General features: G+C 42.8%; 1 protein-coding gene across 1 annotated transcript in view; it reads right to left on the bottom strand.

The window, feature by feature from the left end:
- MYO16 (myosin XVI) overlaps nucleotides 1-24,702 on the bottom strand; it is a 530,197-nt gene extending 505,495 nt beyond the window's left edge. The window contains exon 1 of the mRNA XM_030856764.2: nucleotides 24,651-24,702. The gene's annotated coding sequence lies outside the window, so the exon portion shown is untranslated. The remainder of the gene's footprint in view (nucleotides 1-24,650) is intronic.
- Between the last annotated feature and the right edge of the window lie 443 nt (nucleotides 24,703-25,145).

The raw sequence follows: 25,145 nt of genomic DNA, 5'->3' as shown, positions 1-25,145 counted from the left end.
CTTCTGCCCGGCTTGCCTCCCTCTGGACAGCTGAAATGCAAGACTGATCGCTGGAGCTGCAGCCACCATCTTGGACGATGGGGACCCACCAGATGAGGGTCCTGCTCCAGGATGATCTTGGGACCACCTCGCCAGGTTTGACAATTCATTAGAGGGACTCACAGAACCCACTAAAACATGTTATACTCATGGTTACATTTATTACAAGGAAAGCATACAGATAAGAACCGCCCAAGAGAAGAGGTGCACAGAGCAGAGCCTGGGAGGATTCTCATACAAGCTTCCACCATCCTCGGGGACACCTTACATGGCCAGAATCCACGTGCAACACATAAGAAGTACATGAGGAGAACCCAGGAAGTTCACCCAAACTTCGGTGTCCAGAGTTTCACTGAGGCTTCGTTGCAAAGGCACTATCGATACCTTATTGCCCATCTGGTTGAACTCCGTCTCTAGGTGAACTAATCCCCAAAGCCCCTAGCACAAACCAAACGGCGGTCTCTCTGGCATGGCCAGTCCCCACCCAGGGTCTGTGTGGTGTGGCGAGTCCCACTGTGGCCATTCAGTAGCATAAACCGTCAGGTCTGGCTCATGGGGCCACCGAAGACATTAAAACCAAGACACCACAATCTTTTAGGCAATTCCAAGGGTTTAATGGTTACATCCCAGGAGTCAGGAAAAAGACCAGACTTTTCTTTGGTCCAGGCCAAATTTCTTACTGTATAAGTTGCTCATATCTATGGAAGCCCCCTCCATTGCAAACCTTGGGTCCCCCTCACCAGCATACCCAATCACTTTCACCGGATAACCATGCTTCATCATTTAAGAGGAAAATGGGGCTTCCCTGGTGGCGCAGTGGTTGAGAGTCCGCCTGCCGATGCAGGGGACACGGGTTCGTGCCCCGGTCCGGGAAGATCCCACATGCCACAGGGCGCTGGGATCTGCACGTGGGGCCGCTGAGCCTGCGCGTCCGGAGCCTGTGCTCCGCAACGGGAGAGGCCACAACAGTGAGAGGCCTGCGTACCGCAAAAAAAAAAAGGAAAATGGAAGCATCAGATGGGAATCCCCTCACCTTTCCACCAACAAATCTGTAAACCAACCTGCACCTTCTTTTTCTTCTTCTTTCTCCTTCCATCTATAATGAAGCAAGAATCTCTCCACCAATCATAGGCCGACGGTCCTGGCCTCTGCTGCTCTGAATCCTATATCTTCCATTTTTCCAGGGACCTCACTTTCTAAATTAGGTCCTCTTTACCTTGCAATTTCAACCTACTCCTTCCAGTTGGACCTGTCCTTTTGAGACCAAACACTCTTTTGAATCTTTTGTTTTGGGGCCTCCCTGGTGGTGCAGTGGTTAAGAATCCGCCTGCCAATGCAGGGGACACGGGTTCGATCCCTGGTCCGGGAAGATCCCACATGCCGCGGAGCAACTAAGCCCGTGCACCACAACTACTGAGCCCGCGAGCCACAACTACTGAAGCCCGCGCACCTAGAGCCCATGCTCCGCAACAAGAGAAGCCACCGCAGTGAGAAGCCTGCGCACCACAACGAAGAGTAGCGCCCGCTCGCCGCAACTAGAGAAAGCCCGCGTGCAGCAACGAAGACCCAACGCAGCCAAAAATAAAATAAATTTTTTAAAAACTGTAATGGACTCAGTTCCCAAGGAGTAGACTGTCACTGTAGTGAGGTGTTTACTCTAGAGACACATGGAATACGAGGAAATCATAAAACAAGGAGCATATTTTGGAAGTCCATGAATAATTAGGAAAACCAACACCCTCAGTTTCAAAGAATCTTTTCACTGGCGCACTTGTTAACACAAAGATTTTAGAAAAACCGACTGAAAAAAAATTGTTTTTAAATAAAGCGGACAAAGCAAACAGGATTATTACTGAACTGATTCCTATGTTAATAATCCTTACAAATGAAATGAATAAGTAGTGAAACTGCCCTCTCCTGTTCAAAGAATCCTTTCCGTGACATAGACTATTATCACGTAGATGTTAGAGCAGCCAGGCTACCTAGATTGATGACTCATATACAGTATAATTCAAGTTGCCAAACAATTTTGAGCTCCTGCAGGAATCTGTACTAAATGATCTCTCTAGTGAGTGTGTAAATGGAAAACTTAAGCCCCATATTCTTTGATTTGGTGTTTACTCTAAACTATAACTGAAGCCAGAGGCTACAGGCCTTAATTAATAGTTTCGAAAGGAAGCATTAAAAGAACTGAGAGAATATTGATGCAGGAAATTTGATGAAACAAAGCATACATTATCTATTACAGCTTATTGAAAAATAAGAAAAATGTTGTCAAAATTTACTTGCTGGTTAAACTCAAGTTGACTCTACACTTAATCTGTCACTTGCTATCGAAAACTTGAATTTCTAAAGAAACTCAGTTTGTTTGTAATGGGAAAAACAGTTTTCCCATAGATACTGAAAAACAGGTTTAGATAGTTTTAAAGTTCCAAGGACTGTATTTCTGGTTGCTTGTTATAAGAAGCTATATTTGTTAGACATTTGCCTTTGAAAGCTGTACTTGTTCACTTAAAGTTATGAGCCATTTTGGCATAGAAGGTTGATTTTATTCCCCAACCTCATGATAACTAACTCACCATCTGTGATCTCACAATATTTTGTCACCCCATCCAAATTTAATAACTTGACCTTAATTGTCAGAGAGAGAACAAGACGACACCTTGTAATGGCTTTTTCTGAGACCAGCCTGTTGCAGAAGGAAGATTTGAATCCAGGCAGTTGGACAGTAAGTTCGTGCTTTTAACCCTGACACTATATTGCTTCCTCATGAAAGAAGTGAAATATTAGAGGGAATGTTAACAGTAGAAATTAGCAGCATGGTGACTAGGGAAGGCAGGCAGAAGTGAAATAGAACATTCGCAGGAATGTCCAATGGACCAGTTAATGAAACACTGACCAAAATTCAAATTTGGTGCATTGAGGAGTAAACGGGAAGTGAAAAACTGGAAATGGTATAGGTGGATTACATTTTCAAGACTATAGTATCCTTCCTTTCAACTATACAACTTAAGTTAAAATAATTTCATTTATAAGATTTATTAATATAGTAATATAAGTTTAGCAAAGATCCTGTTTATTTTAACCATCTGCATTTTTTGAAACACTCTACTTCAATGCAATTAAACCATTAAGCAAGCGATCAGCATTTGGAGGGGGGAAACGTCTCCCCCAAAAATGTTGCCATGAACACAACACATGTTAAGGGTCACTTAGATATTATTGAGATCACTCTTTTTCAAATCCAATATAAATGGAAAGATCATACTTCATCTATCTGAAAATTTTCTACTTTTAAGACATAGATGCTTCAATACTAATCCAGTATTTTTTTGAAATATATTTATACGTTTGTATTGAGCAGAAATTCAAGCACTCCCAAAATGTTAGGAATTAATGAATTTTAGAGTGGGTTTCCGAGGCAATTGCATGTACAGTTTAAAATTTTCATTAGATGTGGCATCTGCAACAAAGCTTCCAGTGTCCAAATCCCCCCAAATTGCAACATACGCTTCGGAGAAAGAGAATAAAGTATCCGTTCAGTTACTGGTAATCTTAAAAGGGCAGGAACAGCTGCCCACATCATCAGAGGTTGGTAATCCATGTGTGTCTTTTTTTGAGGGAAACAATCTGTAATTAATTCTGCATTCACCAGCTGGTGTCACTCCTGTCCCTCTCCTCCCCCCAGAAAAATCAGTCGTAGGAAGATGAAGACTAGTGTCTGCGGCCAGACTTTAAAAAAGGGGGAAAGACTGGCATCATCTGCTCAATACACGCAGAAAATGTGTAAAATGAATAAAGAATAATTAATTCTCCATCACGCGTTACATGCAATCCACTCACTGAAGGAATTATAAACGTGTGGATTTTAGTTTCAGGATTCTTGTTAAAGTCCCTCTAATAAGATAAACTTAGGAAGCGCGCTAAAGCGATCGCGAGGTGATGCACTGAGCAGGTGTCCTCCACAAAGGAGCTGGCCGCTCAGTGTAATGAAAGTAAGATTATGGAGTTGGTGCTAATATCTAGATCAGTGGTTTTCAGCTGAGGGTGATTTTGAACCCTAAATATCTGGCAACGCCTGGAGACGTTTCTAAGACGTTAAAACTTGGAGGAGGCAGTTGCTTCTAGCATCTAGGGTAGAGTCAGGGATGCTGCTACAACACCCAACAATGCACAGCACTGCACCCTAAGCACAGAATAAGCTGGTCCAAAATGTCGATCCTGCCAGGTTGAGAAACTCTGATGTAGGTATCCTAGATGCTAATGAATTTCCCACCTTATGTTTCTCTAGGGATGCTTCTATAGGATCAGGAAACACTAGTTGGATGGGGGTGTGCCTGAAAGTTCCACAGCTGGCCAGCTGGTGGCAAGGCCAGGACTGGAGGCTAGGAGAGCCTCTCTCTCATCCTGTGGCCTCCTTAGATGGAAAGTACAAACCATAAAAGGCTACTGTGAGACTGGGACAAAACACCGTTCAAACTCAGGCTCAAACGAAATCATAAAACGTGACGACTTCCCCATACGGTCTAAGGACAGTGAACAGAGCACAACTTTCACACGATTCAGTCAAAGGTGTTATTTCATCCAGTTCATGACTTCCATTATAAACAAAAAAATGCCTAACGCTGATTACTTCAAAGTTAGCTGATCCAAATAAATTAGCTGTCAGGCTGTTTCCTAACATATATGTTAAGTAACGCTATTTTTGAGGCAACGATGCTCCCTGTGAAATGTATCGGTGAGATAAGTGAATGGAGTGGGGAAGCCTGGTTTGCACCACCTGAATTCATTCCCATTCTATCTCCTGGTGTCCTAAGGTGGCTCTGATCAGGGCTCTCGATGGGACCTAGGGGTGCTGTCTATGCCTGCTCTGTGGGCACCCGTGGTCCTCACACTGGACCTCCCCTCTCTTATGATTTCATGTCTGTGCTTGGACTAGTCATATTACAGCAGGTTGACTTTTTCACTTAGTTTTAAAATTATAAACTATAGGGCGATCATTTGATCTTGAAATCAGAAATCATCCAACACAGGCAAGTTGATTTTCAAAATCACCTTCACACTTTCAAAAATAAATCATACATAAAACAGTCACCCTTCAACAAAAACTTTACATCTACATGCCACTTATTTTATTTTCCTATATTCTACTACCATCTCAATCTTTAGTCCATCATTCCATTTATATTGGTCATTTGTCCCTCCCTGGTCACCACGGCACAATCCTTGGTTCAGGTGCGATGATCTGACTGCCACAGTCATTTTCCATAGTGGAAGTAGCAGGATAGCCAGGACTTGAATGATGGGGTGAACACCAGCAAGGGAGAAGGTGTCTTGAAAGAAGACAACTTAACATTGGTATAAACAAAGAAGCAGAAGTGGGAAAGCACAGCCACATGCTTGAAACGGTCCTGAACAGAGGTCAGCTGTGTAACGGCAAAGTTCCCAGAACTAGGGACAGAAATAAGGCAGGACCAGTCAGCTGGAATGTTGTCAAAGGACGCATGCACGTGGTGGGGAGAGGGTAAATCCCCCGACTTCTGAAGGCCACTCCCAGGCTGAGCCTCCTTAACCCAACCGAATGTTGAGCTGAGAAGTGTAGGCTGAGGTCAGTCTGTGAAAAGGTTTGACTTCTTACTGGGGTAAAGAGCTTGAATAAGATTGGTAGGTAGTGAGAAGACATGGAAGGTTTGGGGCCTGTAGAGTAATGACCCAACTGGTACCAAGCTGCTGAATCAGGTAGTGAGGTACAGGATGGATGATGAAGGGAAGATGACAAACTCAGGGGTATCACAGGAGACCACCAGCCACACCAGTTCCACCATTCTGGAACTAAGGCCCGACCCCGGGCAGTAGCAGTGGAAATGGAAGGGAGGGAAAAGACACAAGTTGTTTATGAGATTCCTGGTCTAAGTAAGTATAATGCAGAAGCAAGAAGACCCAGATTCCACTGGTCCATGAATGGAATTAGGGAATCCGGGAGCAGCTGCAAGTTTAGTTAGAAAACTGAGCTTCCTTTCAGAAAAGGTATGTTTGAGGTTCATGTTCACCAGACGAATTCCTACACATTCTTCAACTCTCAAATTCTATCTCCTCTGCAAAGACTTCCCGACTTTCCTCAACCTGACATGACAGCTGTGTCATCATTATGACCACTACTCCTGAGACTCCCGACATCCCAGTATTCATCTTACTAAGTCTCACGTTCTGCACTTAATCTCATCTTCTGTCTCGATGATTCCTACATAGAAAGGATGGGGACCTTTTCGGACACACTGTTACGGGCTGAATACAAGAACTGAACACTCCTGAAATACAGTTTTAAATCCATGGAGAAAAGACGTCACAGATATTAAATGTCATTTATTTATCTATTCATCTGTTCATTCATTAAACAAGTAGGAGTACTCTTGCCAGGGGCAAGAGTTACTTGGATCACATAGTTCAGAAAAGTCACTGATTTCTGGATAGAAAAGAAGTTGATCATCTTCAAAATAATGGCCCAGTTCTGGCTACATCAGAGCACACAGACTAAAAAGGCCATCTTTTTAGTATATCATCAGTATGAGTATTAGTATTATATTAGTATCCTTGTAGTACGTCACCAGTAACTGTGCAACATAGTCTCTGTATGTGTTTGTTTTCTTCTCCCCTTCGTGACTCTGATTTTGCTTATACATTCTAAAAATAATTAATAACCATTTACTTAGCGTCTTTTGTATACGGTGCTGGGTATAGTCTATTGAGAAGAAAGGTTGGAAAAACTACAAAGAAACATTTATCAAAATCTGCATCACAGTTATGTTCTTTGAGATTAATAATCGTGAAATTGTGTTTAACGTACATCTAGACCAAAGTAGAAAATATACACAACGATAGGAACATTTTTTGAAATGTGCAATGCTCACATTTCTTTCCTTTATTGTGTCCACATTCAAATTCAGTTGACTACTCACAGAAAGGAAACACCATTGTGTTTATATGAAACAGATCATTAAATATAATTACATTTATGAGCAAAACTACTTAAGATCCCAAATACCAGGCTCAGAGGCAGATTATCAGACATAAAGAGGACAGTTATCAGTTTGAATTGCGCTATTTACCAGGCAGCTGCACTAAAGGTGATGGGAGTAAAGCAGCCTGCAGACACCTACCGCATTCATGTTACAGCCCATTATGTGTAAGATGGAAGAAACTGAAAAACAAGACTCTCCTAGAAAAGACAGTTGTGCTAGAAATAAGCCTTTCAGACAATTAAACTCAGTAGGAATCCTCTGTGAAAGGTTTCATTGTTTGCATTACTTGCATCCTAACACTGAATTGCATAATAGAGTTGGTAAATGACAACATCTTATCATGTAACCCTTACTTTTTTTTTTCTTAACATCTTTACTGGAGTATAATTGCTTTACAATGCTGTGTTAGTTTCTGCTTTATAACAAAGTGAATCAGCTATATGTATATATTTATCCCCATATCCCCTCCCTCTTGCGTCTCCCTCCCACCCTCCCTATCCCACACCTCTAGGTGGTCACAGCACTGAGCTGATCTCCCTGTGCTATGTGGCTGATTCCCACTAGCTACCTATTTTACATTTGGTAGTGTATATATGTCCATGCCACTGCCTCACTTCGTCCCAGGTTACCCTTCCCCCTCCCCGTGTCCTCAAGTCCATTCTCTACGTCTGTGTCTTTATTCCTGTCCTGCCCCTACGTTCATCAGAACCTTTTATTTTTTTTTTAGATTTCAAATATACGTGTTAGCATACGGTATTTGTTTTTCTCTTTCTGACTTACTTCAGTTTTATTAACCATGTAACTTAATTCTATCTGTCCTTCACGCATCTCGGGAGACCCACAATACTTCCAAGAAGTCTCCCTGGTCTCTTCCAGTCTCACTGATCTGCCCTTTACCTGGGTCTCTCTGGCACTCACGATCTACCCCACTCTTGTTGGGACACATCCTCCTATGTTGCCTTGTTGTTTCCTCTGCTCATTTCCCATCCCTCCGTATACAGTGTGAATTGCAGAAGGTCAGAGAACATGCCTCGTGCTGGTTGGAGCTCATAGCTGGCACGATAGGGCTACAGGCACTGGATAAAGGAGAAAGGGAAGGAAAGAGAGCAAGTGGAGGAAAGGGGGAAGGAGGAGGAGAGAGGGGAGAGCAGGGAAGGGAGAGGAGGGACAGCAAGATGAGGACGGATGAGGGATCAGAGATGAGGGCGGGGGAGCACGCATGCAACAGGGGATGCACCCATTGCACAGAGGAAACTGAGTCCATCGGCTCAGATCCTGATCAACGCCAATCCCCTGCTGACTGGAAGAGGCGTGTCAGAGCATCTGCTGCCAGTGATCGCTGGAGAGAGAATGCTTACAGCCTCTGAAATAGCTTAACTTCTGAAAAGACACACTTTTATCCGGTTGAAGTTTCATTTGTCTTCTTTTTTATTGAAGTATAGTTGATTTACAATGATTCAGATATACAGCAAACTGATTCACATCCTTTTTCATTGCAGGTAATTACAAGATACTGAGTATAATTCCCTGTGCTGTACAGTAGGTCCTTGTTGGTTATCTCTTTTATATATAGTAGTGTATATCTGTTAATCCCAATTTCCCAATTGATTCCTCCCCCCCCCAACCTTTCCCCTTTGGAACCATAAATTTGTTTTCTATGTTTTCTCTGGGTCTATTTCTGTTTTGTAAATCAGTTCGTTTGTATCATTTTTTTTAGATTCCACATATCAGTGATATCACATGAAATTTGTCTTTCTGTCTGACTTACTTCACTTAGTATGATAATCTCTGGGTCCATCCAGGTTGCTGCAAATGGCATCGTTTCATTCTTTTTCATGGCTGAGTAGGATTCCACTGTATGTACGTGCCACGTCTTCTTTATCCATTCCTCTGTTGATGGACATCTAGGTTGCTGCCATGTCTTGGCTATTGTAAATTTGTCTTCTACGCTTATGAATTGAACGTGTCCATACCACAGAGTGTGTTAAAAGTTTATCGACTTAAACGTATCTGAGACTGAGGAAAGTTTCAATGTATATTACAATTTAATAGAATTGTAAAAATGTATCATATTCTCAATAGATTTTTACTAGCTAAGTTTTCTCTTTGACAAACACTGATTTTGTTCAGCGCGCCATATTTGATCAATTCAAGGCATCGAGATCATTAATTGCCCCACATGAGTGCTTACTGGCAAGGTTCTTAAAAAATACAAGAACCTCAAATTCACAATGCAGATATAAAAAATAATTCGAATATCCAAATAATAGATATAGTCTACTAGTATCTTTATTCACAAACACAGATTATATTTTTTTCAAGTAAAATGATCTAGGGATTCATTATGATTATAACTGCATATTTTTACTCATAGAGATATATAATAGTAATAAATATAGATAGGTGCGTACATAGGGTGCACATTATAGTTTTGAAAATGACTTTCACATGCATCATTTCATTTGATTCTCACTAAAACTGAAGCAGACCAGACAGATCTTATGATACGCACTTTCTGAAGTAGGACACAGTCACACAATGATATTAAGTGACTGGCCCCAGGTCACACAGAGATAGGGAGAGAGGGAAGAAAGGAGAGAGGGAAGATAGAAGAGAGGGAAGGAAGGAGAAATGGAAAACTAGTGAAAATGAATATGTTAAAGGCTTTATTCTCACTTACCTTATTTCCCCAGTGACAATGTTCTCAAAATTCTAGTAAGGTTCTACCTTGTAAACTTATGGTCCCAGAGTCATAAACTCAAGGACAAAAGGTAGGCTTCCTTTAGATGTGGTTTATTAAATCAAATTCTTTATTAAAAACAGATTTGTACTAAAATGTACAGATGCTCAATTTTTCACAACTTGTATTTTTAGTTTATTTATGTGATGCCAATATTGCCAGTTCCTTCTTTTAAGGGAAAGAGGAGAGAAGAGAGCCTTTCCCTAGCACATTTTCTTTGAATCTCAGAAATGGTCTTCCCATTATTATTTTTACATAATGTCCATTTATGACATAGCTTTTATTAACTATTAAGAAACGATTTGGCCTTTGGGTAAAAGTTGTTTTGTTTTGTTTTTTTTCCTGATATATGTGTGTGTGCGAGAGGGAGAAGGAAAGGCCAGGGGGGAGGAGAAAGATTTTACATACTGCTTATTTTGGCCAAATAAATCTTATTTTTACTACTTTTTACATTGTTGAAATTTGTATATGATATCCATTTATAAATTCGCTTATATACGGAGTATATTTACCCAAGCAAGAATAAATGAAGTGTAGTTAAATCCAGAGCTTGGAAAGAAGAAGGAAGGAGGGGAGGAAGGAAGGAAGGAAGGGAGGGAGGAAGGAAGGAAGGAGGGAGGGAGGGAGGGAGGGAGGGAGGGAGGAAGGAAGGAAGGAAGGAAGGAAGGGAGGGAGGGAGGGAGGGAGGGAGGAAGGAAGGAAGGAAGGAAGGGAGGGAGGGAGGGAGGGAGGGAGGAAGGAAGGAAGGAAGGAAGGGAGGGAGGGAGGGAGGGAGGGAGGGAGGAAGGAAGGAAGGAAGGATGGAAGGGAGGAAGGAAGGAAGGAAGGAAGGAAGGAAGGAAGGAAGGAAGGAAGGAGATAGATTTCTTTCTCACAGAACAGTCACCAGCCTGTTTCGTCTTTATAAAGCAGGTTGCATTCCGAGGAGAGAGCCGGCTTCCTTACAGCACTATTGATGTGTTACAAATTGTTATTGGCCACTGACCCGGAGCCATCTGCTGTGCAAGATGAAACTCTTCTGTGCTCACCAGTGCGAAACCTGGACTTCTTGCCTCTGGAAAGATGATCTTGAGGCAGATTTGAGAAACTTACTATGCTACTGATATCTTGAGAATATAAAAATATTTAAGCAATAGGATTTCTTTTTCTTTCTATTTTCTTGACACTTTTGAAGCAGCAATCTACTCCAAACTGCTTAGGGATAGTGTTTCTTGTTTTAAGTACACCAATTTGAGGTCCCATCACTAAGTTCATGTCCATCCTTTGACCTGATAGAAATATGTAATTCTATTAAATTGACTTAGAAAAATATTCACCTTCGGATCACCAAGATCCAAAGCATCTTGGATTCTGACACGCTTGTTTCTCAATACGAACCCCCTCCACTGTAATTCCTACTTCTATCAATCAAGATGATCCTGAGGTAAGTAAGATAGAGCTCTAAAGAAGGTCCCATAAATGGTTATTCCTTTTGGAATACAATTTTGCACAACTTTTTTTTTTATGTGTCTATCCTTAGGGGTTGCTTTTTCCTTTGTTTTGACTTTATCCCTTTTTCAAGTAATAATTATTCACAGACAAAACAGGTGCAACTGTCTCAGTCACATTACACATAGTAAATGGAAGCTATAATTCAGGGGTAAGAAATACCTCTCTGTTCAAGTTGTAGAGAAATGCTTTCAGCAGGATATTTAAGGTTGCCCAGGATTTCCCTGATGGGGGCTGTGAATTTTTCCTGCCTCTTTTGACAGGGAGATATACTGAGAAGACTTTAAAGAGTCATCATCTAAATTCAGGACATCGAAACTTCTAGGGAGATGCTCTTCCCATTTCGGTTTGAAACTTTTTTGATAGCGAGCTCCCTATGTTTGAAAATTGTCTTTTCCTTTCCTTGGATTTAGTAGAGCTCATATTTACATTAAATGATGAGGCATGTGGAGTATGCCTTAATACAATCTCCTTCCATCCTTTCCATTGGTCCAAGGTTGACTACCAAGAGATAACAAAATAGGTATAATAATAGTTTTTCTACAGGAAAGGTACAACATTCTCCCTGCCCTTTTCTCGGGTAAACCTTCCCAGGATGTACTTTTCCATTGCTCTATACAGGTTTGACCAATCTGGCTTATCTCCTCTGTACATGTTCCAGCTTGTCAAATCCTTAATTATATAAGACCCCCGGCAATGAATACACTACTCAGAATGTGAACGCATCTACTTAGGACATTAGATATTAGTTTCAATTTCTATAGCACATCTGCATTTATCCTGGTGACACTGGGCTCATATGTTGAGCATTAGACAACTAGCACTCGCATATTTATTCCAAATGTTCTGTTGTCAGGACATGTCTTTGACATTCTAAACTTGTGCCATTGATATGTTGAATCCACCAAAAAGGCTTACAATTCTCCCTGATAAATTCTCCCTTGTCAACCTTGGCCCCAAATATCAACTACCAAGATGTTTAAAATGTTTATCTAAATCATCTGAAATATCCATTTTTATAACTCAGCCCTTCCCTCCTAGGTATACATCATCCATTCATGTAGGAGACATGCCAGGACTAACCATTCATGATATACCCAAACTGCAAACTAAAACTCCAAAGCCCAGCAACAGTAGAATGGATAAGTACGTTCTGGTATATTCCTAAGAAGACTTATATCCATCAGTGAAATTGAATAACCTACAACTCATGCAACAAACATCAATGATTCCATTCACATAAAGTTCACAATCAGTCTGAAGAAGACCACAGTGTTCAGGTGCGCAGAGATGATAAAACTCTACAGAAGAGGAAATGAAATAAATACCATAAAAGGACGGACAGTGAGTAGCGGAGTTGCTTACAATAGTTTATTTCTAGATACGTGAGTTTACCTTATAATAATTTGTTAAGTATGTTAAATTTGTTAATTTGTTATACTCTTAATAGATGCATTTTCTCTACAGTGTTGTAATTGTCAAAATATATTAAGACTACATTAAAAGAATTAATTAGAATGGTCATTCTTTTATAACCCACAAATATTCTAGGTCAGAGGTAGTATGTGGTGAGGGGTGTGTTTCAGGTGCTGTTTGATCATGGTGTAAGCCCCTTTCTCAGCTCATTCAAATTCTGCTCTGTCTTGTGGTAGCTTTATTCATAGGCTATTTCTGTCGTGATAGCAACAATGACCACAGTGGGATAATGTGTGTCCATGGGGGAGAGAGGCTGGGAAAGAGTCTGGGATTGGGGGGGGTGGGGGTGGGGCTCTTGCTCTCAGTAATGGAAGCAAAGTCCTGAGCCACACTTGGTTGGATCACATTCTTAACCCTGGAAAACCACCAGAGCAAGCGGAACACTGTTATTAGTATTATTATGCTGAGAAACCAAAGCCAATCATGGTCTACTTCCAGAGTTTGATTTGGGTTAACTGTACCCAAACCAAGTGCGTACTGTGCAATGGAAAAAAGAGTGAAAGGAATGGTGATTTACATGCAGTCACGTCGCACACATACACGTATACATAACCATACACACCCATACATACAGAAAACGTTACAGAGGGGTACACACCAAGGTGTAAGAGTACATTTCCACACAGTACTGTATATAAAATAGATAAACAACAAGGACCTACTGTAGAATGCAAGGAACTATATTCAATATCTTGTAATAATCTACAATGAAAAAGAATCTGAAAAAGAATATATATATATATATATACAATGGAAAAGAATCTGAAAAAGAATACATGTGTGTATATATATATATATATAATATACATATGTATAACTGAATTACTTTGCTGTACACCTGAAACTAACACAACACTGTTAATCAACGATACTCCCATAAAAAAAGAGTACATTTCCATAGAGTAGAGGGAATATAAACTATTTCATTTTTTTCTTTTGATTTACACCGACTTTGCGGTGTTTATCTAACAGCCACATACCTGTGTCTCTGGTTTCTGCATTAGTGTGACTTCTGCTCTTTTCAGGTTGTACGTGTGTCTTACGAGTGATGTTTGTCTGGGATTCCACTTCCGTTTCCGTCTCCTATTCCTTAATGATCTGACCTTGATCAATCCTCTACTTAGAATCTTTCCTATAATTATCAGATCTCTCCAACTATGTCTCATTAAAGTTGATTTCTGATTGCCCAGAGCTGACACTAGTCAATTAACTATTTTGCTCTGCAGGCAACCTGGCTCAGTTCAACCTCCCTTACCTCACCATGGTCCCCTGTTCACAGATAAGGGCCACAGTCGATCAGGGCAATGATGCCTTCTGTCAAACACAAGAAAGTTTTCCGGATGCCCTGTTAAAATCAAACTAAACTCCAGTCTATACAGTGACATTAGAAAGACAGTGACATTAGCAAGAAGCCTCAGCCCTTATTCACCCACAGAGACACTGGCTTTGACAGAATAAGAAGCAAACTTTGACAGGATTTCATGAAAAAGAGTGACCCAAAAGTAGCAGGAGATTTCAATATCTGTGTGATGGTTAATTTTACGTGTCAATTTGAGTGGGCCACGGGGTTCCCAGATTAAACATTGTTTCTGGGTATGTCTGTGAAGCTCCTTCCAGATAGGATTAGCATTTTACTTGGTAGACTCAGTACTAAGTAGATGGCCTCCCCAGGGTGGGTGGGCACCATCCAATCCCTTGAGAACCTGAATAGAACCAAAGGCAGAGGAAGAAGGAATTCATCCCTTATTCCTACATACCTGTTTGAGCTGAAATATCTCATCTTATCTCCTCTTGCCCTCGGACTGAGATTTACACCATCTGCTCACCTAGTTCTCAGGCTTGCAGACTAAGAACGAATTACACCTCCAGCTTTCCTGGCCCTTCAATTTGCAGACGGTGTATCATGGGACTCTTTGGCCTGCAAATTGCATGAGACAATTCCTAGTAAAAAAATCTCCTTTTCTATCCCATTGGTTCAGTTTCTTTGGATAACCTTGACTAATATATCCCCACTTTCAATAATGGCTAGAACAACCAGACAGAAAACCAACAAGGAAAGAGAGCACTTGAACATTATAGACCAATACATCCTAACAGGCATATACAGAACACTCCACCCAGCAAGAGCAGCACACACATTTTTCTCAAGTACACACAGAACATTCTTCAGAACAGATCACATATTAGAACATGTTAGACCACAAAACAAGTCTTACAAATGTAAGAAGATGGAAATCATACCAATTGTCTTTTCTGACCAAAACAGAATGAAACTAAAAAATCAATATCAGAGGAATAACTGGAATATTAACAAATATGTGGAAATTGAACAACATACACTTGAAATACCAGTGGGTCAAAGGAAACATCACAAAGGAAATTAGAAAATACCTTGAGACAAATAAAAGCAAAAACACAACATACCAAAGCTATGGGATGCATTAAGTCAGTACCAAGAGAAAAGTTTATAGCAGTAAACACCTACATTCAAAAAGAAGAAAGATCTTAAATCAACAACATAACTTTACACATCAAGGAACTAAGGTGAAAGAAAAGCACAAACTGAGCCAAAAATTAGCAGAAGGAAGGAAATAATAAAGATTAGAGCAGAAATAAATGAAATAGAGAATGGGAAAAAAAAGAGGATTAATGAAACCAAGAGTTGTTTTTTGGGGACTTCTCTGGTGGCGCAGTGGTTAGAAATCCACCTGCCAATGCAGGGGACGTGGGTTCAATCCCTGGTCCAGGAAGATCCCACACGCTGTGGAGCAACTAAGCCTGTGTGCCACAGCTACCCTCTAGAGCCCACGAGCCATAACTACTGAGCCCACGTGCCACAACTACTGAAGCCCACATGCCTAGAGCCTGTGCTCCACAACAAGAGAGGCCACCACAGTGAGAAGCTCGCACGCTGCAGCAAAGAGTGGCCCCCGCTCACCGCAACTAGAGAGCAGGCCTGCGCACAGCAACAAAGACCCAACGCAGTCAAAAATAAATAAATAAATAAAAATTTATGGAAAAAAAGAGTTGTTTTTTGAAACGATCAATAAAATTGACAAACCTTTAGCTAGACTAAGAACAAACAGAAAACTCAAATACATAAATGTGAAATGAAAGAGGAGATCTTGCAATTAATGTCACAGAAATTAAAAGGAGTATGAGAGACTACTATGAACAGTTACATGCCAATGTTGGATAACCTAGGAGAAATGAATAAATTTCTAAAATATACAACATGCCAATACTGAATCATAAAGAAACAAAACATTTGAGCAGACCTCTACCTAGTAAGGAGATTGAATTAGTAATCAAAAGCCTCCAAACAAAGAAAATCCCAGGACCAGATGGCTTCACTGGAGAATTCCACCAAACATTTAAAGAAGAATTAATGCCAATCCTTCTCAAATGCTTCCAAAAAGTTGAAGAGGAGGGAACATTTTATGAAGCCAGTGTTACCCTTATACCAAGCCAAAAATACTACAAAAAAAAGAAAACTGCAGACCAATATCCATGACAAATATTGATGTAAAAATCCTCAACAAAATACCAGCAAACTGAATTCAACAACACATTAAAAGTATAATAAACCATCGCATAAATGGGATTTACTCCTGAGATGCAAAGATGTTTCAATACATTAAAGTGAATTAATATAATAACTACATTAACAAAACAAAGGATAAAATTCACACGATCATCTCAAATGACACAGAAAAAGCGCTTGACAAAAGTCAACAGCCATTCATGGTAAAAATGCTCAACAAACTAGGAACAGAAGGAAGTTACCTCAACATAAAAAGCCATATATGAGAAGCCCACAGCTAACATCATACTCAATGGTGAAAAAACTGAAAGTTTTTCCTCTAAGATCAGGAAGAAGGCAAGAATGTCTATTCCTATCACTTCTATTCAACATAGTACTGAAGGTCCTAGCCAGAGCAATTAGGCAAGAAAAAGAAATCAAAGACATCCAAATTGAAAAGGAAGAAGTAAAATTATCTCTGTCACCAACAAGTTCTTATTTATTAATCATAATCAAATCCACCATAGCACTTCCTCTCATTACTTAGATTTTGCAACAATAAGCTTGTTAGAAGGCAACTCAAACTTTTTTAAGTAACCTAGACTTTCACAGAATGAAACTTTCCGCAGAAGTCTTAATATATTAAAGTCTTCTCCACAGCAGGCTAACAGCACCTGCAGTTCACGAAGTCCTGCTTGGTGATAAGCCCTGAGCTAAGGAGATACTGACATTTTTATCTAATTTAATCCCACGTTTAACCCTACAATGCGGGTGCTTTGCTCATCCCATTTCACAGATGAGGCCTAAAAAGGGTTTTCACATGTATACATGGTCCCAGAGAAGTAGAAGTAGAATTGGAATTCCAACACATGCTTGTTCACCTCAAATTCACCCTCTCACTGACCATTTATACTACATTGTGATTTCGTGCCTCAATGCCTCTGTTACCCCCTATATTAGAAAAACTCTACTTACCATCCTTATTTGAACTGTCATGTATCTATAGCTTCAGCAAACCCCTTCCTGAGAAATCATGTATCTCAGGTCCACTCTGAAACACTGTTATTCCTTTCTACATGCTATAAAGTGAAAATAGCAACCTAAAACCATATGAAATATTTCACAGTACTCTGCTCAACTGAATTTCTTTCTTCCTTATGTCAAAGTTCTTCGGTCTTGCTTTTGCATTTAGTTTTAAATCACTGAAATAAATGTAAAGTGAATGACTTGCTGTTCCAAATTATAAAGATAAAAGGCATATTAATACACTTTTTAAAAGAAGATTTGGGAGTTCATGAAATGATTTCTACCCAGGGACTCCCAATCACATATTACTGAGCTGCTTATAATCAAGAATCTAAATTAGAAAGAAAATGAGTAAGTCTGAATAGGACTTTATCATCATAAAGGGATTATTTAGTATTTCAAATGCGTTCATTAAAGGCACACAGTGCCACAGGCTAGAGGCTTTAACCTCCCAAGCTTATTTTTAATTCCAGTAATAAAATGAAAAAGAATGCATTCAACACTTTATTTATAGAAAAAGGGATATCCACATGCCTACTTTTTATGTATAATTCAATTCCGCTTATAAGAATTTGAACATCAAACTCACCCTTATCCATACCTACAATCATATTTTTTAACCAAAAATGCCCACAGTGATTCTTATAAGGACTTATCTGATTTAGCAACGTTACTTAATACTAGTGATGCCTATCATGGTAGTTACTCATGGATAAGTGAGAAGCATCAAAAGCTGAAGAAATAAATACACGAGCTCAACCATCTGAATAAGGTATGGGCTATGCCTTCATTTTTTCTTCTTAAAATTCAGTAAATCAACTTATCTTAATGTGTCTAGTTTTTCCTGGTATTACAATGGTTTACCAAAGTCAGTTTCCATATAAATCTGACTAATTACACTTCAGGTCCCATTGTTCCTCTAGAACAGACACTGCAAAGATTTTCTGCAAAGGGCAAGATGGTAAATATTGTAGGCTACAAGGGCCATAGGGTCTCAGTAGGTCACACATCATCCTTTGTTGGCTTATTGTTTTTTGTTTATTTGTTTTTACTATCCTTTAAAACATAAACAGTGTGTCCAGCTTACAGGCTGGACACAAGCAGGACACAAGTTATATTTGGCCCTTGGGCTACAGTTTGTTGCCCCTGGCTGTGATGGTTTCCTATAAGGCACTTGTTAAAGAGGAAAAAAAATTTTTTTTTTCTCTTAAGGAGAAAGAACCTGGATTTTTGCTGACTGATAAGAGCACAAGGTTTAATAATTAAACTTCTATACAACTTGATCTCCCACAAGCCAGCGGTACAACTCTGAATAAATTACTCAGTCTCTCTGAGTTTTCTTTTCTGATTTATCTGTAAAATGAGCAGATGATTTTCATGGGAGGGTGAAGGAGACAGAGAGTCAGAGAGATCAATGGGATGTGGGGTGATGGGAGAGAGGAGAGCTGTAGTAAAAAGTGGGATGAGGGTCCACGTGATCAGAGCTTGGGCGCTGTGGGAGCTGGAATCTCCAAAGGGTGTTTTTAGGCAGCCTGCCTTCTGCCACGTGCAATGCTTATACCCATTCACGTAACACCCACAAAATCTAGACACTTACACAGAGATGAATAAGGAAGTCTAAATCACAGCACAGCTGTGAGTCAGACATTCAACCAGAGTGGGTAGCACTAAGAGTTAGTGTTACCAAGTCCAAGTTCCTACTGCTCGCCACAGGACAGGCCAACAAATCGAGAGATGAGTTGCCAGGGCAAGGAATACCAACTTTATTCGGAAAGCCAGCCGACAGAGAAGATGGTGAACTGGTGTCCCAAAGAACCATTTTGCCTGAGATAGAATTCAGGCTTCTCTTATACTAAAAGGGGAGGGAGTAGAGTCAAACAAACATTTCCTGATCAGTCTTTGGAGGGGATGTGTTCATTTCTTCCTGCCTGCAGCCATTCACAGGTGAGCTTGGTAAGGATGTCTCCTGCGAGCCAAACAGAGGTATCTTAGCTTAACGCTCATTACCTGGGAGACAGGGTCCCCGGAGACGGGCCCATAGGTAGAATTTAAGCTTACAGGCAACATCCCTTTAGTAATGAACTTGTAACAGAATACAAAAGGTTCTTCCCTATTACTTTAGCACAAGATGTGCCTAAGGAGAGGTCAAAAGAGGGACATCTCCGGCGGGAATTTCTGGGGGAAGACGTTCTGGATTTGACTCCAGCTGAGCAAAGAGAGAAGCAGCGCATTCCCAGCATGAATAAAGTCTGTGCATTAAGAAATGCTAAGTTCCACGTGGAGGATTACAGGCAGCTCGGTGCGGTCCCGGTAGGGGACGTGAGTCAGGAGAGTTGAGAGGAGGCTGGAGGGTGGGCAGGATGGAGTCATGAAGGATGATGTAGGTCGTGCAGAGGAGCACACGCGCCGCAGGGTGGGTGACAGGAAATCACTGAGGTCTTTTCAGCAGGAGGTCTCAGGGCCAAACTCACATTTATGGTAAACCACCCCGGCATCTGTAAGACTGGATGTGAGGGGACAGGCTAGAGCAGGAAGATGAATTAGAAACTGATCCCTAGCCCTGGCGGGGCATGATGAAGCCCCGGCTAAAAGGTCACAAAAGGTCAGAATGGAGAAGGTTCATCTCAGCAACACTTACAAGATAGATTGTAAAGACTTGAGGACTGATGTGGGAAGCTGGGGGAGGGAAAGGGAAGAGCGAATAAATGAGGAGACTGTGGACGGTGCTTCCACCACTGGGGCTGGAAAGAAAACCCAGGAATCACAGAGGCGGGCATGGAGACAGTACGCGAGACTGTGGACTCCAGGGTGGACACGTGAAGTCAGATGTGGTGTAGAACACCCAGGAAGGATGAACATCCGGGTAAGGTGTCCTGCAGGCAGACATGTGTCTCAAAGTACAAAGAGAAGTCGGGATCGGGGCTGCAGGTCTGGAGCTCGGCCACACGCACATAGAGAATGGAGGAGAAACCTCGTGCAACATGGAATGTAGGAGAAGCAAAGGTCCAAAGGGAGAGCGTGAAGGCACCGTCATGAGGAGATGGACAAGGAAAGCAGAGCCAGGGAAGGAGACACGGAGGAACCAGCGGCAGCGAAAGGTGAGACTCGGCTGTCCAACGCTGGCCACTGCGCGGGACAGAAGCGGGGGCACAGGTTCGGCAGCATCTCCTGTATCGAAGCTGAACGGCAAAGGGTGGAGGGATGAACTCTAATGGGGTGGAGTGGTGCCGACACTCAGCCCCAGTTTCTTCCACATCCACAGAAATAAACACGTTGCAGAAATTATAAAGACCAGGCTATTTAAAAGAGTTCTTTTTAACACGATTGTCCATAAGGTATTGTAATCCTGTGTAAGACCTAAACTAAATCGGTTGATAAGATCCTGCCATCCACAGTTCATAATCTCTTCAAAAATACCAATATTTTTTTATGCACACTTTTGGCTACAACTAGATAATGTGAATCTAAACTTCCTTAAACAAATAGCCTGGTTTATTGGCAAGTCTTCCCGGTTACTATGATCAAACATGAAAGAAACCAAGTAAGAAAATCTTTGCAGATTCCTATAGAAGGCAAGGAAGAGGTGGCTCTAGCAGGTCGAGGAGACTCCGTGTGAACTCCTGAAAGACCACTGTGCCGTGGCTGGCAAAGGCAGTCGGCATGGAAATGCCTCGGGGCTGGTGGGCAGAGCCCTACGTCCCACCCCAGACTCTGATTCTGCAGGTCTGAGGCTGGCTAAGGAGTCCACTCTTACAGGCACCTCTGGGGGATCCAGAGTTAGCACGTCACCCTAGTCCCTAGGGGTCCATGACCTTCCTTCCTAAGTCAAGTTACTGTGTACGCGAAAGGCCACTCATTCTCAGGAGACATCACAACAAAACTGTTAATAAGCATTTACCACTTTACTTCGTCTAAAAATCACTGACTTTGAAAAAAGTCCACGCTTCAAGAAGGCAGCTGAGTATAAACACTCAGTTTAAATAAACTCACACGTTCAATATATTCTAAAGGCACTGACTGAATTCTTATTGAGGACCACATCCCAGACCCGCGATTGGGACAGGAGGGTGAAAACAGAGCTGAGAACGGCAAACTTACATCATAATTGCCCACCTGTAGGTTAGCTCTGGAAGAGCACCTCTACAAGGGACAAGGAACGCTATTCAGAGATCTGCAATAGGAAATGCAGAATCAATGACCACGCCCACCGCACACCCTTCCAGGGGCAGTTGTGAGGATCCAGGGAGATCTTCCGTGGAAAAGCTTCCTACAAAACCATCAGATGTTATTACCACGAGTATCTCAGTTTCTAAGGGAGAAGACACTTTACTTCCTATGACTGCTTCCTCACCTCCATGCATTTCAGGAGAAAACTGCCCTATTTTACCACTTGGATTTTGTGTTTGTCTTTGTTTCTGGCCCACATGGGTAAACTGTGTGCCTTTTCAATCTAAATAAATAATTTTCATTTAAAGGTTTCCTGTTCTTTTGACATGCTCACTCTTTGCTCTCTGGAATTCCTACAGAAGAGTGTGTTAGTCCTAGTACAGAGGAAAATACAGAACAAAGGAGTGGCCAGAAGAAGGGTTGGCAGAAGGATAAACATACGGCAAAGGAGGGAGGAGAGGAGAGGGAGGTCACTGATATAAACACTTACCATCTACAAACGCCCTACCTTCCCACCTGACGGACACTCCTGTTCGGTGGAAAGAGCAAGCCTAGTAACCTTGCCAAGATCGAGTTCTGTGATCTTGAGCAAAATGACCCAAGTCCTCTGGGCCCCCTGTTTTTCATTTGTAGTACTGGGGCTTGAGCAGGTCATCTTACAAGTTCCTTCTCACCCGGCGTTTTCTCATTCTATAAACATGAGCTGTCAATGGCCAGGATTTGCCCTGATGATGAGACCCCAAAGGGGCAGATACACTTGAGGTACTGAGCTAACTACAGGCTCAAATTCAAAGAAACATCATACTCAAATATCCCAGTTCTATTGCAATATCTTTTGTCAGGTATGCCAATGTTTTAACAAATTTAATGATCTGCAAGTCACGTACGTGCATATAGGTACGCACATATACGCATGTATAATACACGATCACATATGCACTATAGGTGTTACGGTTTTACTCAACAGATTTCATTGCTTGATTTCTTAAGGAGGAGGAAAGGTTTCTACTTTTGTTCAGTCCCCCTCAAGAACATTCATACTTTGCAGTGGGCTTATATTCAGTGGACACTCTCCTTTATCTGCGGGAGTGCTGACTTACCCATAGATCACGTTAATGGCCCGGCCCAGTGGCTACTGGAGCTGTTATCTTCAAGCATTCTCGGACCAGAGGAAACAAATCTTTAAAGTATTAACTGCACATGCAAAATAAACTAGCTATTTCAGATTAACATATACACACTACTATCTATAAAATAGATATCCAACAAGAAGGCCCTACTATATAGCACAGGGAACTATATTCAATATTTTATAATAACCTTTAAGGGAAAAGAATCTATCTATCTATCTATCTATCTATATACATATATAACTGAATCACCGTGCTGTACACCTGAAACTAACACAACATTGTAAACCAACTATACTTCAATTTAAAAAATACTTTAGCTATTTTAGTGTGTACTAAACAAATCATTTCACTCCCCCAATTTTCACAGGACACAGATAAGTTCAACCATACTATTATGCACTTTAGATAAAATCGTACTGATTAAGCTCATTTTTCCTTTAATAAATAAATAGCACACTCCGAATGGTTTTTATAGCAAGTCATATATCCCTGGGGCATATCAGTACTGTCTTTAAAGCAATGGCATACATTCTGGTTTCCCAAAAGTCCGTCAACTCTAACCTCACATGCGCACACAGGTGGATCACGTGATTAGGGACCATGGCAGCGAATGTTAAGTACATGTCGCATATGCTTGTATAATTTGAATAAAGTAAACAACTTCACACAGACCAGTAGACCTGTTCTGGAGGACCCTTAACCCAAGGATGACAAACTACCTTCAAAGCCTTTAAACATATCCAAAGCAAAATTTAATTTATTCTGGCCGCTATGCAGTAATCCCATAAAGAGGCAGGTGGGTCTGTGGTTGCTCCCTTCCCAGTCTCAATGGCTTTGCTTTCAGGATCTCAAGGACAACTTTGGAGTCTCTTGTTCTTCCTCTTGATTCTAAGGCCATCACTAGGAAATTCGTGGATGGAGTGTAGCGACTTCATAAATACCCCCCAAGAACCGAAGGCAAACATGTGCGAGACATTCTCACTTTCACCTGAGCAGAGATTCCAGACATCTCACGAGCTTCTCAAAGAAAGCCACCACTCAGGGAGGATCAGCGGTTCCCGGAGAGTTTGCACTTGGGAGGATAAAGACCGCCCTGCGCGCCTGCCTTTCTGCCCATTGACTGCTCTGGCGAATTCACAGCAGCTAAGTTTTCCTGGCCCTGCTGAGCAAAAGACAACCCCTCCTCCCCCAATGCCTAAACAATTCTTCCGAGTGGCAAACGCTGAACACCCAATTTAAATGCCCTTGGGTCATTCCCCCCAAACAGAGGTCTGAGCCACGAGTGAGTAGCTACAGCTTTTCGAGAAACGACAGAAACGCTAAGAGAACTTGATGAAAATCATCTCCATCACCTTTCGGGGGTATACCAGGGACCAATTAAACCCAGCGCTTTCACAGACCGCGTTGGTTTCCCCCAGCCAGGGAAGATGGGGCGGGAGCGGCGGGGGAAGCAGGACCCACGACCGAGAGCCCGGGGCGGGTACCGCGCCACCCGCCGACTTGGCCCCCCCTGTCGCCGCCGGGCCTCTAAGACAATGGAGCTGACACTGTCCCGCGGGGGTCGCGGCCAGGGGTCAGTAGATCAGTGGAAGAGGCGACAGCCTGGGGGCCCTCTTTCACTCCCACATCTTTGTTCTCTGAAGTAGTCGCTCTTTTTCGTCCCCGAAGAAAAAGAGAAAGAGGACGAACCCCCGCCGCCCCCCAGGAGTGGCCGTGTAGGGGACCGCGCCGCCCCTCCCATCTCCCGCGGCAACGAGAGGCTTCCAGCCCCTCTCAACTGCCAGGTCCTCGTCCTTTCCGGGGCTGGGTCCAGAGTTCAGAGGGTTTCTGCCCTCAGCCCGCGGCCACACACCAACCGCCAGCCTCCTCTCCACGCCCCCCGCTCCGCCCTGGGACTCCGGCTGGGGACCCGGCGACGCAGGTGCCAGCAGCCCGCACCCTCCTGGAGTCGCCCCGCCGACCTCCGGACCCGGAGGCCAGGCTGCCGAGCCAAGGGCCCCGCGCCGGCGACCACGCACGGCGCCTGCCGCCGCCCTTACCTGCTGGAGAAGGGTCCGCCGGAGCCGCGACCCCGCGGCTCGGCTCCTGGGCGCCCCGCGAGGGTGCGCGGTGCGCGGGTCCCCTGCGCCCGGGGCTGCGGCGCGCTCGGGGCGGGCGCGGTGCGCGCAGCCCGGCCGGCGGGGCCAGTGACCACTGCTCTCCGCCCGGTCGGCGGGGCCGGCGTAGCAGTCGGAACACGGCGTCCGCGGCCACGCTCGCCCCTCCCCGCGCGCCCGTCGGCCACGGGCTGCGCTCGGGCTCCCGGGGGCGCCGCTCCGCCCGCCGTCGCGCTGCGCGTCTCTCACGCCTCCCTCTGCGACCGCCCGGCGGCCCCTCCAGGGCGGCCGCCTCCTTCCCACGCTCTCGCGCGCTGAGGCCGCGCCTCTCTCTCCTCTCCCAGCCCCTCCGGTCCTCCCCTTCGGGCTCTCCCGCCTCTCGCTTGGCTGCGAATGTAAGAATGGGGCTCACTCTGCAAACTTTTCCGTCCGGACTTT

The sequence above is a fragment of the Globicephala melas genome, chromosome 18 (genome assembly GCF_963455315.2).
Source record: "Globicephala melas chromosome 18, mGloMel1.2, whole genome shotgun sequence".
Taxonomy (NCBI): Eukaryota; Metazoa; Chordata; class Mammalia; order Artiodactyla; family Delphinidae; genus Globicephala; species Globicephala melas.
This window is presented reverse-complemented; position numbering and strand designations above follow the sequence as displayed.